General features: G+C 34.0%; 1 protein-coding gene across 1 annotated transcript in view; it reads left to right on the top strand.

Annotated features, from left to right (window-relative positions):
* MOXD1 (monooxygenase DBH like 1) overlaps positions 1-23,862 on the top strand; it is a 77,121-nt gene that overhangs the window by 22,440 nt on the left and 30,819 nt on the right. The gene's annotated exons all lie outside the window — the stretch shown is intronic.

Raw genomic sequence — 23,862 nt, 5'->3', positions numbered from 1 at the left:
CCCCAGAGATAGGTCTCCCAAAACGTTTGCCTCTAGTTAGTGAATGAACAAGTATTTGAAAAAAACTTGCAGGTCCTTGTCCTTGTGTTAGGGATTGTTTGGCAGTTCCACAGAGGCTGAAGATATGATCCTTGGTCTCAAAGAACCAACAGTGAGAATATAAGAGACAAGACCAAGACACAGGAAAGAATAAGATATAATTAAATAATGCATATTAAATACTGTAAACATTTGGGAGGCCGGACATTGCCAACTTTTTGTCAAATATCAGACACTGTAATGAAGCTGGGTGGATGTGAGAAAGGAGCAGACGTCTAGATTCTGGAATCTAGAGGAAATATGTAGGTTTGATTTGTAGGTTGACTCTTCAGTTAACTATGTGTTCTCGGGTAGGTGGCTCCGGGGTAACTGTAGGCCCTGATTTCCTCATCTGTCAAAGGTGGGCAGTCAGAACACTTTCCCTACCAATGTCAAAGTATTTTGGCAGAGATGGAAATGCTGAGTACATTCTATACTGTGACTTACATTTGTTAATTTCTAATATATTTGTCCAGAGGCACAGATCTGCCTTTCATTTACAGAATGATTCATAACTACTTAGGCAAGAGGAGCAGGTTAAGCAAATGTTTATTGAATTAGTAAGTTGTCTAAATATTTTTGCAATCAGAAGACTTACAACAATATGACTACAGATGAGTCACTTACCTCTGTGCAGTGTCATTTTCTATTTTATACAGGTGAGAGGAGAATGCAAATTCTAGCCTTACATATTAATACAGTGTCTAAGTCCTTTCCTAATACCAATGAAAAGTCTCAGAGAAGAGAATGCTATATTTATATGCACTGTGAGTCATGTATTACTGTGTGTCATTTGCAGTAAATTTAATTGAAACCTGGCTTAAGGGACAAATATAAAACTATAGGTTCAGAGATGAAAACAAATGTTTCACAAAATACGTAGGTCCTCAATTCACTTTTCAGCAAATGTTAATTGATGGGATGTAAAGTCCTCAACTACTTAAATTAATGCATTTTTATTTTTGTCATTATTAATGCTAAAAATTAAGTTGAATGAAATAAAAATAATTGTGTACACTAAGGGAGGGCAGTATATATTCTGACCCTCCATGTACAATATTGGCTTGATACCTCATCTAAGAATTCTTAGCCTAGCTTTCCCACCACAAGCATATCCTAGTAATACTCTGATATGTGGGCATCTATTACCTAAGGGTGTGCTTAGAATTAAGTACTTTTGGGTCTACATTGCTATCTTCACTGTGTAGCAAGAGGGATCTCAGTGACTTGAAAGGCTTAGGAGCACTTTATGCAGGGTTTGGAGGTCTATAATGACAGAAGTTCTTTACCCCAGCAAAGGGGATTTGAGGGAGGGGCTTGGAGAGGAGCGCTTATGTATTTTTTTTTTTTTTTTTTTTTTGCAGGGAAGAGGGCTGGTGGCTGGATTTAAAAATTCTATTCTAATATAAGAAAACCACTTGTAGAAAATTTCCAAGCTTGTTAATCCCTAAACTATTTTAAAGTTCATTAAGTATTGCGAAACACTTAACTCGAAAATGAACTCAAATAGGATAATATCCAAAAAAAAAAAAAGCTTTCCTAGGGAAATAAATTCAAAACATTTAGGTTGTATAAATTTTGAGACCGTCTTTCAAAGACAATTTTATTTTGCAGCTTATGCCAGTTTACAGTCATTTGAATACATTTCTATAGTAGAATTTGTAGATTTAGAACGTAAGAATTTATCTAATTTCATCCTCTTTTCCTTAGTGGAGATGATTTCTAATAATTTAGAAAAGAATATCTTCTTTACATAGAATCAAAGACTTTTATGTTTTGAGAAGCCATCATCTAAGTGCTTCTCCTTATTCCTTATTTTTTGTCCCAAATATTGCTGTATCAGAAAGCCTCATTCCTTCTCTTATACAAAAAGTACTTTCTCAGGAAAAGAAAACAAAAACCAAAAAAAAAACATTGTTGTATTGTGTTATGTGTCATTTGCAGTGAGTTTTAAGAATATATTGATCATAGTAGTTTTGTGAGAAATCAATTTCATTGTCTTGACTGCATTTCAAACATAGGAAAAATTTGTAATTACCGTTTAAACATGAATAATATTACCTAATATACATTTTGTAGTTGTAATAACTATAAAACTAAGCAAATAAATATCAATGGCTGGATCATGAATGTATTTAGTAGGAATGACTAAAATTCAAAATATTAATTTAAATTTTAATTTAAATTTTAATCATGTAATGATAAAAATCATTTACTACTACAAGTATGAAATAATAAGGTAAATAATTTCTAAAATTATAAACTAACAAAAGTAATAATTCCATTTGCAGGAAAGATGGGATTATGATAAAAAAAAATATTGGTTGTTCCAGTTCACTTGTGATTCCAGCGTATTGATTAAATATTTTGATATTTGCAAAAATGTTTAAAATTGTGACTTGAAAATGTATGTATCATCAGATAACAGCACATTACAATTGCAGACAGATATAGAGATTGTAAAAAAGAAAATTCTTGTTGATTTATATTAAAACCACATTTCTCGTATGAGATCATCTCTGTCTCTCTTGAGACCCACTGTCCAGCCCATCTCCCCATATTTAAACATGACCCTAATTAAGGTTTGCCAAATATGTGACTTTACCCTAAGTTTAAAATTTTAGAGGGAAAGTAGTTTTTTCCACTCTCTCTAGTAATATCATTATCACCTACCAGTTCCTGATTGGATATACTCTGCTAAAAGTTACTGATTGGATATACTCTGCTATCCCTTGGTTTAAACACTGCTTTTTTTGAGGATTATTGTCAGGGAATTTTCATAGCTAAATTAAACTCCTAACTCATCTGTTTAAACATGATATGTCTTATTCAATTTAATAAGTAGTTGTTGATGGCCTATTATGATAAAGAGGAGAAAAACACCCAGACTGACTCATCATTTCTCAGTCATCTCCCCTTAAAGGACCTGCTTCCTAACAGGGAGTCAGTAAACTTTGTGGTATAGTAGGTGGGTTCTGTGCTCCAATGGGCCTGGTTTGAATCCTTTCTTTCCATTATTCATAGGTAAACTGTTGGAAAGTTATTAGTCACCCACAGCTCAACTTTACCATTTAAATGGGAATAGTACCTTCCTTATATGATTATTTAGAGTGAAGATTCAATATTAGTTTTCAAAGAAATTTTGTTAACATTTAGCACAGTATTTGACACATAGAAAACTCTTAATAAGCCCAATTGTTATTATTAGGCCATTTATTTCCAGTGTTGCATTCTGAATGACTTTTCATTGAAAATTGCTATTTAGTAAGGAGGCCCAGAAAAGGATAGAGCATCATGCTAAGAGGTTGACCATTGCTGAGTTTTAAGAGAGGATTATTTTTGTTGTGTGACCCTGGGAAAACTTTTTATTTCCCCGTGCCTCAGTTTTCTTATCTGGAAAATGGGCATAATAGTTCTTAGCCTAATAGGGCTATTATGATTATAAAATGAATCAAAGGAGTTTAATATTTGTAAGTATTTAGAACAGTGCTGGGCACACATTGTTTGTTAAATAAAGTAAGTAAATAAAATTATGTAAATCACTAGAAATACACAATTGTTAATCTGTTAATTATCTTGTCAGGTCTCATGGTTGCTGAAGAATCCCAACCCAGCCAACACTTTCTAGATAATCAGAGTTTCCAACAAAACCTAGATTGTCACTCATTTCATTTAGAGAGGCCACCTTGAGAACTTTCTGCTGTGGAGGTGAACAAAACACCGTCAGCCATTCTCTTCAATAGATGCAGGAAGGAAAATGCTGTGCTTTGTACTTGGTACTGAACAGAACATCTTTCTTGCCATGAAATTAGATGTTGCTGTTCTTTTCTGTCCGTGGCATTCATAAATCCAAATGGTTTAATTTGGGCAATGTTTCCTAGGACAAAATAATCTAAGCATAATTGTCATTGAATAACCGTGAAATACCCTAGAAGCCAGAATACTGTATGGCCATAAAATAGTCATTCAAAAATTGATTTTTCTGTACCAGACATGTAGCATAAACATTTGACTTTATATACTATGTTAAATGGACATTGCAGCCCAGCCCAATTTTTCTATTATGTTTATCCCCCTCCTCCCTTTTTTTTAAGTAATAGAAGAACGGGGTCAAATGCAGAACTTGAGTATTAACATATTCTCAAATGACAAGTATGATAGAGGATTTCTATTGCTGAAAATGTGTGAGACTGCAAGGTTACATTTAGCAACTTGTGGAAATTCTCAGTGTCAAGCTACATGATTTGACAACTATTATAATCTCTCTTCTCTGTCAGTATATTGTCTTCCTTTTTTTATCCCTGAAATGGTATGTATTTCAAAATATATTTCAATGGATGCAATTATTTTCCCCTGATGGAAATAGCATTTTAGTTTGTCATTAGGATGTGTTTCCACAGACTCTACACGTTTGTTCTCATTCTCTCTTCATGTGTTCACCTGTTTCACTTTATTATGTGGCAGACTAGTGGGTGTTTGCTGTTGACTGACTGGTTGTTTGTATTTTTACCCATTTCCATTCTAAGTTCATATAACTCTTTTTTGGCTTACTGATATTTCCTGTTTACTCTGTACTAATTTAATATTTCCTAAAGGCAAATCTTTGGATCTTTAGGTAGATTTATATTTAGTATGCTGAAAGAAATTAACTTTCAAAGAAGGCTTAATGTTAAAATATTTCCATTCCTTTTAAATACTTTGTAACACTGTATTTGGTTATTAATACCAATGCATTATCACTGGCACCTGTGGATTTTGTCATTCATTGACAAAATGGATGATTCTGGATCTGTGGGAAAAGGTATGCTATAAATTTAAAAGAATCCTCTTTGGGAATTTGTCATCCAAAGTTTATAAATACCAGAATAACTTTACCCTTATACCCAAGCATATGTGAAATTTTATATACATTTTATGTACTAGAGAAGAGATGAAAATATTTGACCATTTATGTGGCTGACACTGTAATTTAGACAAAAAAGTATTGGTGGAACACTGCCCCTAACAGTGAGTTGACTCAACTTGGCACATTTTAAAGATTGCTGACTTAGATTGCTGCATGTTGCAAAGTTCTTTTGAGATCCTCTTGGATTACATCTACTTCACAAAAACATTGGAGATTGTCTAGCTACATGGGTGTTCTTAATCTCCACTTGAGAGTACAAGGTAATTGAATTCACTTTGAAAGCATGTCTTTTCATGGAAGTGATTTATTGCTAACTCTGTCACTAATTAGCTTTCTGACCTTAGAGAAAGTACTTAACCTCACCCTGGTCCTCAGATTCCTTGTTTGTAAAATAAAGGGATTGGACCAGATGATTTCAATTGGCTCTTTTTATTTCTAAATATCTATGACTTGCTGAAAGCTCGAAGTGAAATTTGTGCTGGGGTTTCTGTGCCCTGTGGTCTGAGTTCCTGGTATGCTTGCTTCTCACTATCCCTGGGCATGGCAGGGTGAAAATGCTTAGTTCCCCATTGCCTGCCTTTAAGTTAAAAGGCCCCCTTCTTTAGTCCCTTTGACATGGACTTTCTTAGCATATATTCTGAGACTTAAGTTTCCATCTGTAAATGGAGATAATAATAGTACTTGTCTCAAATAGTAGCTGTCATTATCAAATGAGAGTTCTTAGGTGTTTGGCATATATTAGCTCAGTAAATACATTATTGCCAATTTCTGTAGGCAGGTACTTCTCAATCTTGGGAATAAACAAATATATTTAAATCTTGGAAATAATGCCATTTTAAAATAAGGATAGAAATTGAAAGTGCCAGAGTGAGCAAGGCTTATACAGTTGGTACACTGCACAGAATGGGCTCTGGAAAAAGGTAGGTTTTGTACTCTAACTCTGCTTTTCATTAGCTCAATGACCTTGGGCAAATTATACTCTCAGAATTTGTATCTTCATTTGTGAAGTAAGAAAAATAATTTCTAGTGAAGATAAAATGAATACATGTGAAAACACCTGTTTCATAAAAGGCTTGTAATTGCTTGTTTTCTTCTCTTGATGGGGATTATAGAGATGGATGACTAAAACTTCATCTTGTATTTTTCTCATACTTAAAACTGCACTGAAACCATGGTAGGCAGTAAGTCTCTATTTTATTTTGAAGAAGAGATTCCCTGGGAATTAGATTTCATAGCTTGCTTCCATTATTCTAAACCAAATGAAATTTAAGCTAATTTCCTCCTGTTCCTGTCTAAGTAAGGATAAAATCCAGCTGGTGACTATCCTCTGGGAAATATTCTTTCGCATTCTTAGGTCACCCATTAGCCTTCCATTCTGTGGCCTAAAATAATGCCATTTTCAACAGACTAAAACTGTATTTACTTATCTTTGTTCTTCTTCTACCACCCGACACTCTCCCTTGTTTAGTAAATTTTTTTTAAGTAGTCCAAAAAGTTGCATGACAAAACTGAAAAGCATTAGCACATTTGTTGATAATTATTGGCTATAAAAATTGGTAAATAATTTAATTAACAGCACTTTTATTAAAAGATTACTAAGATATATATGTTGCATTCTATATGTTAAAGGCATATAGGATTAAGAAGTGTGATGATATTAAGATATGAATTTTTACTTCTATTCATGAAAGTATGTAGGTAAAACACTTATTTTTTGCTACTTTACTACATTATTTTGTTAGATTTTCACAGCTTCCCACGAGGTAAGTTGAATTACCACCACTTTCCTGATAAGCACACTGAGGCATGACATGCATAAGTGACTTGCTCACTATTACTCACATTCTGTGAAGCAGAGCTAAGGTGAACACAGGTCTTGCTGGCAAAACTGGTGGCCCATTCTCGATACAATTTCCACCACTAGCTCTGGCTTTCTGATTTTTCTAGATGACATATGCTACAATGAAAAATAATTTGTGTGAGAAATGTCTCATGGCTTATATACAGTCACAGGTCATTTGAATATGCTTCTTAGAATCCAGGCTACTCTTTGACAGACGTATAATGATGTCAGAGAGGCAGTTGACCTGAAGGGGGACATCACTCTGTGAGGGGTGTAAATGTCTAACCATTATGTTGTTTTGTACACCTGAAATTAATATAATAATAATAATAATAATAATAACAATAAAAGAATTCAGGCTACTTTTGTGTCCTACAGAATCAGTGCATGGATGGTGGGCTACAAGGACAGGTCCCACCAGAACCTCCCAGTGATACGGCTCAAAGATACTGGGAACTGACTTAGATATAGTCATCCGGCATTTGATTACAAAGAGGCCTGCTTTTTTCACTCTTGGGGCTTGGAAATACTTAACAAGTATTGACACATAAAAAGTTTCACTTGTGATTTCAGAAGTCATTTAAATAAAGTTAGAATTGAGATAATTAGGTGAAAGATTATGCATATGGCTACAAAAAGGCATAGAATGTTAAATCTCAGAAATGATGATAGGGAGAAAGGAACTAGAAATACTTTCAGTGGAAAGAAAGTAGCCTGACTTTATTGGGCACATCTTGTAGCATAAGGATCATTGGAAACTATTCCATGGCCTTCTGGTTAAACTGAGTTATAATCCTCTTTGGAGTTAAGTGAAAATGATGGTAATTACCTATTTTGTTCCGCTTCACTATAATGGCCTATAAAATGAGACCTGTCAGAAGAAATATTAACATTTTCATTTGGGAGTTAAATTTGTGGCAAAATTCCTAGAGAAAAGTACCCCCAAAACAAGAAGAGCTATGTTTTTGGAAAGAGAACTAGAACTGTTGGCATCTGAGTGGCCTAAGAGCGAGTTTGAGAGTATGGGTTCTAATCCTGCACTAACCGTTGGTCAGCTGAAAATGGATGTGGCTACACCATCACAGTGCTTCTCAGGAGATTGAATTCATGTTAGTCAGCAATTCAAAGCCTGTAAATTTGTACGACTGAGACATTGTTCTAGGTGACCTTTAACCCTTAAAATACTATGACTTTAGTTAAATATTGAAATTGACAAAACTGGAAATGTATACAATAAATTTATAAATTTGATAAATTTATAACATCTATAAAATAAACGATGATAAAAGCCTGTCATAAAAAATTGCAAAAGAAATGAAGATAATTTTTGCCTGTGTTCCCATAGGGTATAATATGCCAATTTTATTTTGATGTCTGGTTTCAATGTAAAAAACTATGTACTTACTAAAACAAGATGACATCCATTATTTCCCTTTTGATGCAACAATGAAATTTTTAATAGTTTTTCTGAATGGATCTTTCAGTAATTGGCAGAAAGAAATATATGTGTAGTGGAAACTCATTTTACATAAATGAGATATTTACTATTCAAGTTTATAAAACTCATAAATCAAAGGATAGTTTATACAACCCTAGTCGAGTTGTAAAAGGCTGCACAGTTGTATTCTTTAGAATATCAAGACTCTCTTGGTGCATTTGAAATGAATGTATTTTTACATCAAAAATTCGGATTATATATGAGTTTAATCGATTTTATGAAGAAAAATGTTAAACTCACATATCACAACGTTATGGTTGAGTCTTGCTTTTTTGAGTTATTGTATTTTTCTGGATTCATAACCTAGGGTGCATATTAGAATTATCTGAAAAGAATATCTAGGTATGGAGTCTAGGCCCTTATGTTGGTGGTGGTGATTGTTGGCTTTAGGAAAAATTCCCCAGGTGATTTTGGTACAGACCCCCCTGGTTGAGAATCACTGTTATACGTTTACTAAAGTTTCCCAGGAGACTGTAGTTAAATTATATTTTATAGCACCTATTAAAATGCCCTTCATATTATGTAGCATCAGTACATATTTTTAGAGTAATACATTGTTTTATTCAACAAATATTGTAAAAATTGAACATGCATTGAACATCTATTGAGATACCCTGTTAGTTGTCTGCACATGAAGAAGATTTAAGCAATTTATGATTTTGTGATAGTTTATTCCTTGACGCACTGCATATTTCTTTGTGGAAGTGGAGAGGCAAAAACACCAGCTGTTTCCTGGAACCACAGCTGAGTTTCATTATAAAATTTCAACATGAACTAATTCAGATATAAGGGATACTTTCTTCTATGAAGGGAAAAAGATTTATATTCTAGTGAAATGTATACATCAAAGTTAACTCTATATGTTAATGTTTATAATGTAATGGGCCCATTTTAGAAACTGTATACTGAAGACCACCTTGCTGAATTTAAATGCATTCCATTACCAATAAAGGGAGATCTTTTCATCACTGAAATCTCACCGAATTGCTCTATGTGGAATTTAAAATATGAAGGAAAGGCAAGACCATGTAAAACACTGTTATTAAGTATGTAAATGCTACCTATAGCCTCTTAGCTTTTAGCTTGGCATGAGAAAGTCTTGAGAATGTAAGACAGGCTCTTGGTTGGTGTTGTTTCCGATATCAGAGGAATGCTTAATACAGTATCTCTCTTAATCAGCTGGAAATATTGCTTCACACGAGCTCTCAATTGTAAAGAAGAATCAATGGGTGTCTAGTGAGTGCCTGCTTTGGACAGCACTCAGTGCGATGTCTTTTTTAGATGTAAGGCCATATGACATCGCATTTCACCCCAAGGACCTCTCAGTCAAATGGAGAGAAGAGATGCACACGTGAGTAATAGAGACGCCCCAAAGCTGGGAAGTGAACATTGGTGTCCAACTACATAAAATAGGCAGTAAAGGCATAAAGAAGGGAGAGAGCAGTGAAGGTTTGGGCACAGTCCTATGCCATATGGAAAGAATAATTTGGGGAACGTACAACTAAATGCATCGTAGGTAGGTAAGGACGTGGTGAGGATGGCTAGGAGACAAATCTCTGTTTATGATTAAGTTCCAAAATAAAATTAGCTGATAAGACAACATTTATTGAGAGAGCTGTACATTTTGTGCATGATCAATCTTCATAAAAACAAAACAAAACAAAACAAAACAAAACTACGAAACAGTTGTTATTATCCTCGATTTACGGATGAGGAAACTGAAGCCCAGGAAAGTTAAATAACTTGCCCAATACTATTAATTTTCCTATTTGTACATTGTGCCCTGAGGAAGATAGTATATTTTAAAAATAAACGTGAATGAACATGTTTGCTGGCTTAACCTCAAAACATTACTTTTAGGTCTGTGGTAAACAGCATTCATTGGCTAAAAAATAGGACTCATGCTTCAGCATTACAGTTCTGAAGTATTACACATTGGTCTGTGCAGAAGCTCCATCTGGTCCTACATGTGGCAAACAATACTTGATGCTGCAACCAGCATCTGCTCGTGCGAAAGCCAACTAGCAGCTGCTGGCTGAACTTAAAATCCATAGTCTAGCTATGTCAGATTATAATGCAGAATCCCTGCAGTTACTTGCTGTCAGGGTTAACTGCATTTTTTGATCAGAGAATGCCTTAACCATACCAAAGCCCCTAGTGTGAAATATTGCAGCTTTTAGTATCTAAATAGGGTCACTGATTTTATCTTGAATGATACTATTGTGTAGTTTGTCCCCAGACATCAATTTACCGGTTTTACTTAATGTTAATACTCTGACAAGTTGCGTCACATTCTCGGAAATAGAAATCAAGACTACCTCTTAATTGCACACATATGCATACAGCCATTTAGTTCTCTAAAGAAAAACTGCAGGCCGTTCCTCTGAGTGATGGATGACCTTCCAGTTCTTGTGGAAATGAAGGCATCTCCCCTAGAGCCTTCACTGTCCAGTGACTTGACTGTTGAGTTTGTTGGCTATCCATTCCCGGTGTCAATGCCAGTCACGTTTTCTTAATAGCTTAATTGGATATAATGCACCATGGCTTCTTTATAGAAGATGTTTGTATCATTTAGCTTTTTGTTTTATTGAATCATGGGCCTAATAAAGATCTATTGCAAGAGATTATCTATTGCCCGAGATTTTGGGGGGAAAAAAACAATACTGCTTTAAAAGTACCCTCTGAAGATGTGTGTTTCTTGTAATTATTAAAAATTTCCATAGGCTTTCTAAAATCATCTTTATTAATGAAATTGGGTATTTTCTCCAAAATAGTTGATTTTAACTTCATGTCTTCAAGGCAAAATCAGTTCTTTGGGATGGTGACTGAATACAAGTTTTTCATCACAGCAAGGAGCGTATTCAATAACAGGCCTTGGTATTGATTGTTATAATTTTGGTATCAGTATATACCCACATAAAATGGAAATAACAAGTCCTGTCTTCTCAAGATTACTCTGAAAGTGATTTAAAATATTGAATATTAGAAAACAAATATTTATTGATTGCTCATTATATGCCAGCCACTGTGCTTTTTTTTTTTACTACTGACTCGTTTTTGCTGATAAGGAAACAGGCTCAGAAAAATTTGATGTCTTTCCTAATGTCACAGAGTACGTAGTATTATAAACATTATTCACTTAGTCTAGTGGGGGACGTGACAATTTAATTAACTTATATGAGCCTAAGTTTGGAAAGCTTTGTCTTCCTGGTCACTTAGAGTGGGTTTTAATTCTTGGCTTTCTCATTTACCACTTACATGGTATTGGGTAACTTAAACAGACTTCTCTGAATCTCTTGTTTTCTCGTTGGCAAAATGGAGATACTACCTGTTAATAAGATTACTGTGAAAATTATTTGAAAATGGTTATGAAGCATCTGAGGCATGATAGATGTGAAATATTGTCATTCTATAGTAATATTTTTTTTTTTACTTTGACTCTAAAACTTCTGTTTGCTTTTGTCAACAGTTTATTTCATGGTTGCAGAAAATGAAAGCTAGTGAAAAAAAATTGTCTTTCTCATCCAGTTAATTAATTGAAACTGGAATTCAAATTCAGGTTATGAATCCCAAATTGCTATTACTTGTCTGTATCGCTCTTTCAACGTATGAAATATGAAACAAAATCAAGGTAAAAAGCATACCCAAGGTTTATGTCCCTTTCTACTCTGTCATTCTTTTAATAATCTATTATGGGAGAATTTTTAGAGCTTTTGAAAAAATTCTAAATTACTTAGATGTAATTATCTAGTAATTTAGAGCTGTTGTAAAACTTTGATTTCATTGACTTTTTTGAAACATTAAAAAAAGGGAAAACATTGAAATATATTTGTTTATATTCAACTGGATTTTATATGGTATATTAGTTCCTTTATAATGGAAATTAACTATTCTTACTACCTTAGCTTTTTATTTCTATATTCATTTTTAAGATAAAGCTTAGTTATTTTAAGAACTAGCCTGCCAAATGTATCTTGTTATGTCAGGCAAGTTCTCATTGCAAGAAGTCATAAGATTCAAAATTGAATTAAATTTACAAGGTTAGAGAACTAAGTTCTTTTTTTAATGATAAACAGGAAATGTCAGTACTCTGAGTAATATTTTCCACTCATATAGCAAATAAAAATTTCCAACAGATCGTTGGTTTGTTCACATTATTTCAAAGTATATTTATTCCAAGTGCTAAAAAAATGTTTTATGGAATAGTTTATTTCTTCTTCAGCTTGAGTTGATAATTATATGAAATTTATATGTGATATGATACGCTCCTGGACTGGCCTTTAAAAATCTTGAAAAGACATCACAAGAGTTAAATTTTTTTCTCTCATCATTTTAAAGATTGAGGAGTTTGTTCTGTATGCTGTTTTTCAAGACAACGAGTTTTTCTCCATTTTTTTTGTCTATTTTGTATGATGTTTCTGTCTACCTGTGCTGATTTGACGTAAGATTTGAAAACTGCATTTAATCTGGTGTCTCTATGGTCTTATTTTTATTTTAATTAAAATGCTGGACAGTTTTTTGAAGTACTTTCTAACATTTGTACTTGTTTCATTTTCAATGTAATATGTACTTGTTACAAGAAACATAGTGAAAGGTGTATTAAAGAAATAATAGTGGTGTCCCCCTTCCTCCAAATTCCACTTCCCTGAGGTAACCAATGTTAACAGATTTATTTGTGTCTTTTTATAACTCTATGCTGAGGAAAACATTTACAAAATTACGTAGGATTTTATTGAGTTAATCTCCCTTCTCTTTTTAAACAAAAGTCGGATAACTACATATACTACTTTGAAATTTACTTTTTCAATTTACCACCCCTTTCGTTGCAGGTCAAAATATAACATGTTCCTTTTAATATTTCTAGAATTAAATTCCTTATTACATATAAATCACTGTGTTTATGGCCATCCAAAGTTAAACCATAGTAAAGGTGATTTGATTTTTTTTGCTGCTATGAACAATGCTTCAATACATATTCTTGTAAGTATATTCTTACATCGTAGTGGTTTCATTTCTGTAGGATAGATTCCTAAATGAATTGAGTGAAGGTTATATGCATTCCAAATTTTAGTAGTCAGATTACTTTCAAAAATTCGTGCAGTAGCAATATATACATATTTCCTCAATCCCTCTCAGATACTGAATATTTCAATCTTTTAAATTTATTGCCTACTGATGGGTGAAAATGATTATTTTTAATTGTTTCGCCTCGCTTTTCTCAGACAACCAGTGAGACTGAGGTTCTTTTGGTTAATAATTCCTCTTCAGTGAATTTGCTATTCAATCTTTTACCAATTCTGTTTTTAAAAATTCGTTTATTAATTTTTTGTACTTTATGTAGAGAATCAGACAGTAGTACAGTAGAGTCTGGCTTCTTTTGCTCAACATGATTTGCAAGTCAGCCATGCTGGTTGTGCATAGAAAATGTGTTCCTTTTCATCTTATAGTGTTTAATTGTCTGAGTGTACCAGAATTTTGTATTCATTTGTATCAGTTAGCTATTACTATCAGCTATTGCTATGTACCAAACCACCACCAAATTTAAAGGCTTTAAGTAAATACACATACATTGTAGTTTACAGATCAGCCAGGGAATTCTCTGCTTGTTGATTTGCTTACTCAGAGGTCTACAACCAGCTTGGGTTGTCTAGGCAGTTCTTTCATTGTGGCTGGGCTGTCTCAGATGATTGGGAGTCTGTTCTTTGTAGGCAGGTCTAGGAGGCCTGTCCTCGAAAGTAGGCTCTCCTTTGTAGTATCTTGCTCTCCAGAAGCGTTGATTGAGTGTTCAAATGGTGGTGGCAAGGTTCCAAATAAGAGAGGTGAAACTATAAGGCCATTTGAGGCTTGGTTTTGGGATTGGCATACCATTACTCTTGTCCCAAGAAACAGTTCCAGCCTAGATACAAGACAGTTTTTCAAAGTGTATAACAGTTCTCGTTGCCTTCTGCCCTTTGAAAATACTTCATATAGTAGTATGTTTCATTTTAGCCATTCTAGAGGGAGTGTAGTGGTATTACATGGTGTTATTTTTAACAGCTTTCTTGAGGTATAATGGGTTATAAATTGCACATATTTAAAATGTATAATTTAATAAATTCCAATCCATGTGTATACCTCTGAAATCATCATCACACGAAAACTATAAGCAAATTCCCCAAATTTCATCACGGCTCTTTGTAATCTTTTTTTCCCCCCACTCCTTTCCCTCCCTCTGTCCCCACACAACTATATATCTGTTTTCTGTCACTATAGATTAGTTTTCTAGAATTTTACATAATGGAATCATCATGCTATATGTACTTTTTCTTGGTCTGCTTCCTTTTATTCAGTAGAATTGTTTTGAGAGTTATCCATGTTATTACATGCTTTTATGTTTTAATACTTCATTTTTTTTTATTGTTGAGTAGCATTCCATTGTATAGATATAGCACAATTTGTGTATCCATTCACTTAATGGGTATTTGTGTTGTTTCCACTTTGGCGCTATTATAAATAAAGCTGCTGTGAACACATGTATACAAGTATTTCTATGAACATAGGCTTTCTTTTCTCTTGGATGTATACCTAGGAGTAGAATGACTGGGTCATACAGCATTCAACATGTTTAACACTTTAAAAAGCTGCCAGACTGTTCAAAGTAGTTGCACAATTTACATTCCCAGCGACAATATATGAATGTTACAGGTGCTTATGTTCTCATCAACACTTGGAGTAGTATGTCTTTTAAAATTTTAGCTATTCTACTAGTTGTATCTTATTCTGGTTTTAATTTGTATTTCGCTAGTAACCAAGGCTGTTGAACATCTTTTTTATTTACCATTTGTATGTCTTTGGTGAAGTGAATCTTCAAATCTTTGTCCATGTAAAAAATTGGGATTTTTTATTATTATTATTGAGTCTTGAGTATTCTGTAATATCCTGGATACAATTTGTTTACCACATAATTGATTTGTAAATATTTTGTCTTAATCGAAGGTTTGTCTTTTCATTCACTTAATCAGTGTTTCTGAAGTATAGATGTTCTTAATTGTGGTAAAGTCCAGTCTATTTTTTTTTCTTTTATGAATTGTGCTTTTGGTGTAATAACTAAGGAAATTTTTGCTTAACACACGGTCTTGAATATTTTGTTATTTAATTTCTCTAAACCATATTTTTAGTTTCTGATGTAGAGGTCTTACACAGCTTTTGTCAGATTTATTCCTGAGTATTTAATATTTTTTGATGCTATTTTAAATGGAATTTACCTCTAAACTTTATTTTCTGATTATTTGTTACCAGTGAACACAAATGATTTTTATATATGGATCTTGTGTCCTTCAACATGATAAACTCATCTAGAACTAGTGTTCTAGCAGCATTGTTACAGATTCAGTTGGATTTTCTACATGGGTCATCATGTCATCTGAGAATAAAAACAGTTTTACTTCTTCCTTTCTGATCTGATGCCTTTTCTTTCTTTCTTTTTAATTGTTTTTCTTATTGCACTGTGTAGGACCGCCAGGACAATGGTGATAAATAGAAATGGTGAGGGTGGGCTCCTTGCTTGTTTCTTATCATAGGGAGAAAGTATTAAGTCTTTTATCATTAGGTGTAGTGTTAGTTCTCTAGGTTCCATCACTCCCCTCTATGGTGACTCCAATTATATGTATGTTAGGCTGCTTCTGGTTTATCCATAACTCACTGAAACTTTTTTTTCCCAGTCCATTCTTTATTTTGAATAGTTTTATTGCTCTGCCTTCAAGCTCACTCATCTTTTCTTCTTCATTGTCTACTCTTACTACTATACACTGTATTTCTCACCTCAGACATTGTAATTTTGATCTCTAAAAATTAGATTTGAGTATTTTAAAAATATCCCCCATGTCTATATTAACATTTTTAATCTTTGTTTTATCTTCTGGAACATATGAAAAGCATTTATAATATCTGTTTTAATGTTCTTGTGTTTTACTTCTATCATTTGCATGATTTCTGGGTTAATTTGGTTTGAGTTTTATCATTATGGGTTTTATTTTCCTAATTCTGTGTATGACTAGTAATTTTTGGTTGGATGCCAGACATGTTTAATTTACCTTACTGGATGCTGGATATGTGTTCCTATAAATAATCTTGAGCTTTGTTTGAGATGTCATCAAGATACTTGAAATCAAACCTTTTGGGTCTTATTTTTAAGTTTTTAGATACTAATTTTACCCACTGTAAGGCAAAACCCTTCTGAATACTTTACCTATTGCTCTGTGAATTAAGAGATTTTACAGTTTATTGGGAAAAGGCTCTATTCTCTCCATTGTGATAGTCCTGGCCTTGTTCTCTCTAATTCTTTAGAGTTATTTTTCTTTGGTCTTGGGTAGAAACTTTTAGGGTGGTTTTCACCTGCACAAGAGGACCAGTACTCAGTAAATCACTTGAGGAGGACCCTATGAAGATGTCCTGAGTACTCTCTCTCTGTAAATCTTTCTCCTCTCCCATGTTTTATTATGTGAACTGTAATCTACTTGGCCCCACTGGACTCCCAGCTCTATTTTCTCAACTCAGGGAGAATGCCAGGTTCTGCAACAGCTTGGAAACTCTCTCCAGGTGGTAAGCTGAGGAAATGACCTCGTATGTTTCTCATTTCTTAGAGATCAGTCTCCTTTTCTGCAGTATATCCACTGTTTTGAGACACTACTCAACATCATTACTCATTAAGGAAATGTGCAAGTTAAAACCACACTGGGATACCACCTATATGAATAGCTATATGAAAATTTAAGGGTTGGCAAGATGTGGAATAACTGAAACTCTAATATATTGTGGAAGGGAATATAAAGTAGTACAACCACTCTGAAAAACCATTTGGTACTTTCTTAAATAATTAGAAATACAGTACCATATATTCAGACTATTTTGCTCTTAGCTATGTATCCAAGAGTAATGAAAGCGTATGTCCATACAAAGACTTGTAAAAGAGTATTTGCAGCAGCTTTATTTGTGGTAGCCAAGAAATGCAAATGTCTATTTGTAGGTGAATGGATAAGTGCTGTGTATATTCATATAATGGAATACTACTCAGCAACTAAAAAGAATGAACTATTGATGCATAAATTAATAGTTTGCAACTATTGCAACTATTGATGCATAAATAGTTGCAACTATTGATGTATAACTATTGATGCAATAGTTTATGCAACTATTGATGCATAAATTAATATTGATGCAACATGGATTAATCTGAAAATAATTATGTTGAATGAAAAAAGCCAGACAAAACAAAGTTCATATTATATGATTTCATTTTTTATAAAATTCTAGAAAATGCTAGTAATCTATAGTGACATGAAAACATTGAGTGGTTTCCTGGGGATGAAGATGGAGCAAGGAAGGAAGACAGTGAGATATTGCCAAGGGGTGTGAGGAAACTTCTGTGGATAATGAGCGTATTCATTATCCCAATTGTGGGTGATGGTTTTATGGGTGTGTACATATCTCAAAACTCATCAGATTTTATACTTTAAATATATGCATTGTAGTGTATGTCATTTATACCTTAATAAAAGTAAAAAAAAGTTATCTTGCAAGAAGTTTGATTTCAGAATGACATTTTCACAGTCAGTAATTCTTCATCAAATTGTTTTTAATATGACATTATGACATCGACTTATCCAGAGTTTTATGACATTAGCTTATCCATAGACTTTTAAATTTCTACTTTTCTTATTTCTAGAAATTCTGTTTTGTTCTTTTTCATATCTGCTAAATCAGTCTTGATATTTCTTACTCATCTTTCCATCTTTTATTTTTTAAACATTTAATTATAGCGTTATACATAATTATTTTCTGTTTGATAATTGCAATAACTCAAGTCCTTGGGAATCTAAATATGTTGTGGATAGTCTCTTATTTCTCAAAGTGTTAAATTTTGCTGAGTTAACCTAATTTATGGGAATCGCAAGGTACTGCACTGAGGATGCTTCTTCCAGGAAGTATTATATTTGTGTTTGTTTTGCCAGAAGCCAGAGGAGGTAACCCAAGAGGGATTCTTTATTTTCTTGGTTTGGAATTTTCCCAATCATACAGGGCTTAAATTCAAATTCTACTGTCACATGAGGGTGGACCTATGTTTACACATCTCTAGGGGAGAATATGTTATTGTATTTTTCTACCCATGTCTTAGCTTGGCTACCATAACAAAATACCACAGGCTGATAAACAATAGAAATATTTTCCACAGTTTTGGAGGCCAGGAAGCCAAGATCAAGGTGCTGGCCAGACAGGTTTTATTTTCAGGCCTCTTCTTTTGGCTTGTAGGTGGCTGCCATTTCACTGTGTGCCTATATGACCTTTTCTTTGGGTGAGAATAGGGGTTGAGGGCAGGGAGAGCAAGCTGTCTGATGTCTCTTCTTATAAGGGCATTCATCCCATCTTTGGGGCTCCACCCTCATGACTTCATCTAACCCTGATTACTTCCCAAAGGCCCCATCTTCAAATTCTATCACATTGGAAATCGAAGCTTCAACATATGAATTTGGAGGGACATAAACATTCAGTCCATCATAACCCATAATGTGGCAGAGACAGACAGGTTTTTTCATTGGCTGCCTTTGCCAGCAGTTAGATGTTTTTCTAGTCTGCCATTTCACTGGAGTTGTATCAGCTTGGAGGGTGTAGGATCTATGTCTAAATGAAGGGTGCAGGGGGAAGTGGTGTGTGTCAAGTGCAGTCTTACCCCATCGTTGGATTAACCTATCCTAGTGACTGTTCTTCCTGGAGACTCTAGAATCATAATAGATACAGATTCTCACAGGAGCCTTAGTTTCTGTTTTTATCACTTTGATTTCAATTTTATATTCTTTTTATTTTACCTTTGGGAAATTTCCTTTAATTTCTTACTGAACTTATGAATACATTTTAAAGCATGTTTGTTTTAAGTCTTGAGAATCCAGATGTTTTTTTCAAGTGAGGGACGGTCAGCACATCTAGCTATCCTTCTAGTGTCAGCTCAAGTTCTGATGGGTCCAAGTCAGTTTTGCCACATTCAGGATTAAGAAGACTGGAATGCCATGATCAAAAGCGGCAACAGCACATATTTTTGGTTATTTAAGGGGGAGGAGAGTTCTTATGACAGGATTACTGAAAACATGGATAGATAGTAAGCTAAAAAGTGAATTCTGTTGAGGCAAAGTGGAACTATTGGGTTTTGATTGAAGGAATGGAACGATTCATTGTAGAGTTCAGGATACAGAAGATGGAGCTAGGATTTTAGCCTGGACATCTTTGGACAGTGTATATGAGAAGAAAAAGCAGCCTCAAGAGCAAAAGGGGCCTTGGAAGTAAGGAGAGCATGCACACAGGGTGGTTGTGGAGGTAGAAGTTCAAACACGTGGCAACACATTTGACTTACGGGTTAGGACTTTAATAAAATTCTAAAAGAATTGATGGTTTGTGGGGGAGAGAAGATGATGAGGTCTCTTTTGGAACCGTTATCATAACTCAATTTATCAGATCTTTTTTAGGTTTCGTCTTTCAGCTGCCAAGAAAGGAGATTGGCCACGTTTCGGAAACTGCAGAATTCTCTTTGAATACCTATGCAGGTTGTAAATTATGAAGTTTAGATTGAGTGTGGCTTTTATCTGATTGAGAAAAGTCTGGAATAAATCACCCATGCTTTTATGTTTCCTGCATAAGTAGATCCATTTTTAATGTAATTTCTGTGACTGCAGACCTGAGAATATTTAAACTCTGATAAAAGGTATTAATTACAAAAGTTATTTTAGGTTTAATTCAAAGGAGATGGCTGACATGTTTAGGAAAAAAAGCAGATCCGACCTGTTAAGACTAACGACCCCTGAGTTTGTCCTTGATATCCATCTTGATGTAGAGGTTTAGCAATTCAGGTCTCCATTGAATACCTAGTGGGAACAGAAAAATGTGCTGCATTAGTCGGGGCAAAGATGAAGAACAAAGTAACAGTGACAAGATGTTATTTCTGGGTGGTTGTTATGTGAATTAATTATGTTACGTTATTTTCTCTGTGTATAAACTTTACAAATTAAATCAAAAGCAAGCAAATAACCCCAAAGACATTTGCTTTGCCCTCAAGAAAGCTACATCTGGAGAAGAAGACTTATTTATTCAAATAACTGAAAGGCAGCAGGAGACATAAGGGCTTACAAAGGTGAATTCTGCATGAGGCAATGTTATTAATTTGTATTGCTTACATTAGATCTAATCTTTAAACTATGCCTGGAGAAATAAAAAATTTCATACAATGATTATTTTCCTACTCTCAAAAGAATAAAAAGATGACCCATTTATTAAAATTCTGCAGGAAATGCAATCCTTAAATTATGCTGAATAAATGCTACAAACTGAATAAATGGAGTTTTTTAAAAACTGCAAAAATTATTATGATGAACACAGGTACTAGAAGTTTCAGGATGTGAAAACAGGTTTTAAAAAGTTAGTTTTAAAATATGCAGAAATAGATTTTTATATGTAACATGTATTAGACTAGATGAAATACTTTTTTTTCTTTCTCCTAATTTGGGGCTATGGTGTTTTATCATGAGGATCATCTGTTAGTAATTGAGTTTTGTCCTTTCATGGATGGAATTATTAGGCCTTTAAACCATAAAAACGGGGGGAACCATACACAACAACAACAACAAAAGCAGACTAGCACTATAACTTCAAAGGAAACCAAAAAGCAAAAAACAATCCGAAGAGACAGAAAATGTTTGATGCAGAACCAAGGAAACTTCTCCGTGTCTCTGCTGGGACCCTCCCTGCAGGAGCTGTGTCTGCTCAGGGGTGAAGCAACATGTGGTAACATCTGCCATTAGACTGTGAAGTCTTGACAGCAGATCTGGGCAGAAAACTCTTTTAGTTAGTCTAAGGGCCTAAAACCTCAGAGGATATAAGTGGATTTCAGAGTAACAATATGTTGTTCTAGCAACCTAGCCTCAAATACAACTTGGTCAATTATTGCTCTAAATAACAAATTTTAATTTAAAATATTATGAAAGAAAATAGATTATGTTGCACTATGTAGGGAAATAAACATTTTCTAAGGTTTTGGAGACTCTCTTATAAAATTAAGTATAATAATGGAACATAAATAAAATACATATGGAGTATAAATAGATTATGGATGAGAATTATAAGTAATATTTGATGAATAATTTGTACATACTATGCATTGCATGGGTTTTTCCAGTATCTCATGTAATTCTCATGATCCCATTGTGATGTTGGAAATAGACACTCATATAGTTAATTAACGTCTTAGGGGGCATTCAGCTAATAAGGAATGAAACCAGAATTTTAAAAGTATATTATAAAGTTAGTATTTTTTCACTGTAAAAAAATTCAAATACAAAATGTCATAAAATGAAAACCAAAAAGCTCTAACTTCTCCCACTCAAGTTCCACTTCCCATAAGCCATCATTAGTATTTTCTTGTATTTTCTAAACTTTTCTATACATGTGCAATTACATACATTTATGTCTATTTCTGTTTATATTTTCATCTTTCTGTTTGTACATGTGTGTGTGTGTATGTGTGTGCGGGTGTGTATACATGTGTATGTTTTTAGACCCTAATGCGATTATGCTCTTTTTTTTTTTTTATGACTGTGTGGTAGTCCATTATCTGAGTTTAACATAATTTAATTAGCAACATTAACTTATTTCTAGTTTTATGCCAGTGCATGCTTTCCCTCTGTATTAGTGTGCTTAGGCTGCCATAACAAAATACCAAAGACTGAGTGGCTTAAATAATAGAAATGTATTTCCATGCTGGAGGCTGGGAAGTCCAAGATCAAGGTGTCAGCAAGGTAGGTTTCAAGGTAGGGTTGGGGCTTCAATGTATGAATTTTGGGAGTATACAACTCTCAGTCCATGACACTCTCCAACACTGCATATTAGCAGACTTTTAAAGTGTTGTCAATCTGATAGGCAAAAAAAAAAGGAGTATGTTGTTTTCATTTCCATTTAATTATGAATGACTTTTAATATCTTTTTCTTTGTAATCTCTTTGCTATAACTTTTTGTTCATGTACTTTGTCTATTTTCACTATCGGGGTTTTGGTCTATTTTATTGGAACTTTTTTGTATTGAGGGTATTAGCCCTCTGTTTGACATAAATGTTGTAAATATTTTCTCCATTGTTTTGGTACTTTAATGTTTTCTCTCCCAGCCAACTGTTGCTTCTAATTCTTTCCTCTATTAACTGTTAGTTCACTTCTCTAGGATATAGGAAGATGGGTCACATAAAATAAGGTTGGGATGTCAATGCATTTTATTGCACAGTTATGTCTTCCCTGTCATTCTGAGATGTGGAATTATAATCCTATCAGATGTTCACCATTTCTGCGGTGTTTATTCTCCATAAAACATCTCGGGCCATGTGCATCTCTCTACTCTGGAATAGGGTTGGCAGAAATCCAAATATACTCACACATTTGATGTATGCATTGTTGCATTAAAGAGCATGTGTTTACCAATAAAACTGTTGGAAAAGTTCTCTGAACCATTTTTCTACAGCATGAAACAGCAAAATCATACCTACTTTATATGATTTTGAATTGCATGCATTTTTAATTCCGTGAATTACCAGAATTTGACATGCAGGTTAATCTAAAACACAGTTCAATTTTCCATTTAACAGTAGCTTACACTTATAAAGATATAAACAATAGCACGCCAAAGAATAACTAGCAAGATCTAGTCTTGATATCATATTTTCCTAATTATAATGCACACAGATAAAAAAGCCTCTGAAAAAGTCTGCTCCATGTAATGAATTGTGAGCAAGCAAGTGGTGAAACAATGAGTTACTATTCCAAATAAGGAGATAAAAATTTACATATGACATAATTGCATTCAACAAAAACATTATATATATATTTGTTAAGTTGTACAGAACTGAGTATAGTTTTCAACCACTTACTGAAAATTATTGTGTGCTACACAAATTTTCTCCTTTACTTTTTATAATGGATTAAAGTCGATCGGTAATTCAATCTTATAAATAAGAAAACTGAGTTTCAGTAAGGTTAAGTAATTTGCCTCAGGTCACACAGCTAGTAAGTGCCAGACACTGGATTCCAAACCAAGTGTTTGGCTTTAAGCTACCACACAGTACTGCCTCCTGAAAGAAGTTCAGAGAAACAAGGCAAGTGTGAGCCAAAATATTCAAAGAAGGCATCCAGCAAAAACAAAACCTGGGCTTTCAAGAATGAGTAGGATTTTAATAAGCAACATTGAATAGGGGATGTACTGGATGGAGAAAACTGTGTAAATGAAATCATGGAGATAAGACTGAACAAGTAAAGGGAAGGGATTTCTGTGACTGAGAATTCGTGCATATGAGACTGTGTAGGCAACATGCAAATAATGACAGCATACCCTGAATCTCAGAAAAAGAAGTGTGGTCTCCATTAAGTACAGGATGGGTAGTGTGGAGGCTTTGAATATTATCAGTCAGATTAACACGATGAAAAGTGCTGATTTGGGAAGATTCTTTGGGTGGAATATGGAGTGTTGTGCAGAAGACAA

This window comes from Rhinolophus ferrumequinum, chromosome 3, assembly GCF_004115265.2.
Source record: "Rhinolophus ferrumequinum isolate MPI-CBG mRhiFer1 chromosome 3, mRhiFer1_v1.p, whole genome shotgun sequence".
In the NCBI taxonomy this organism is placed as follows: domain Eukaryota; kingdom Metazoa; phylum Chordata; class Mammalia; order Chiroptera; family Rhinolophidae; genus Rhinolophus; species Rhinolophus ferrumequinum.
Note: the sequence above shows the minus strand (reverse complement) of the source record. Positions and strands in the feature narration are given on the sequence as shown.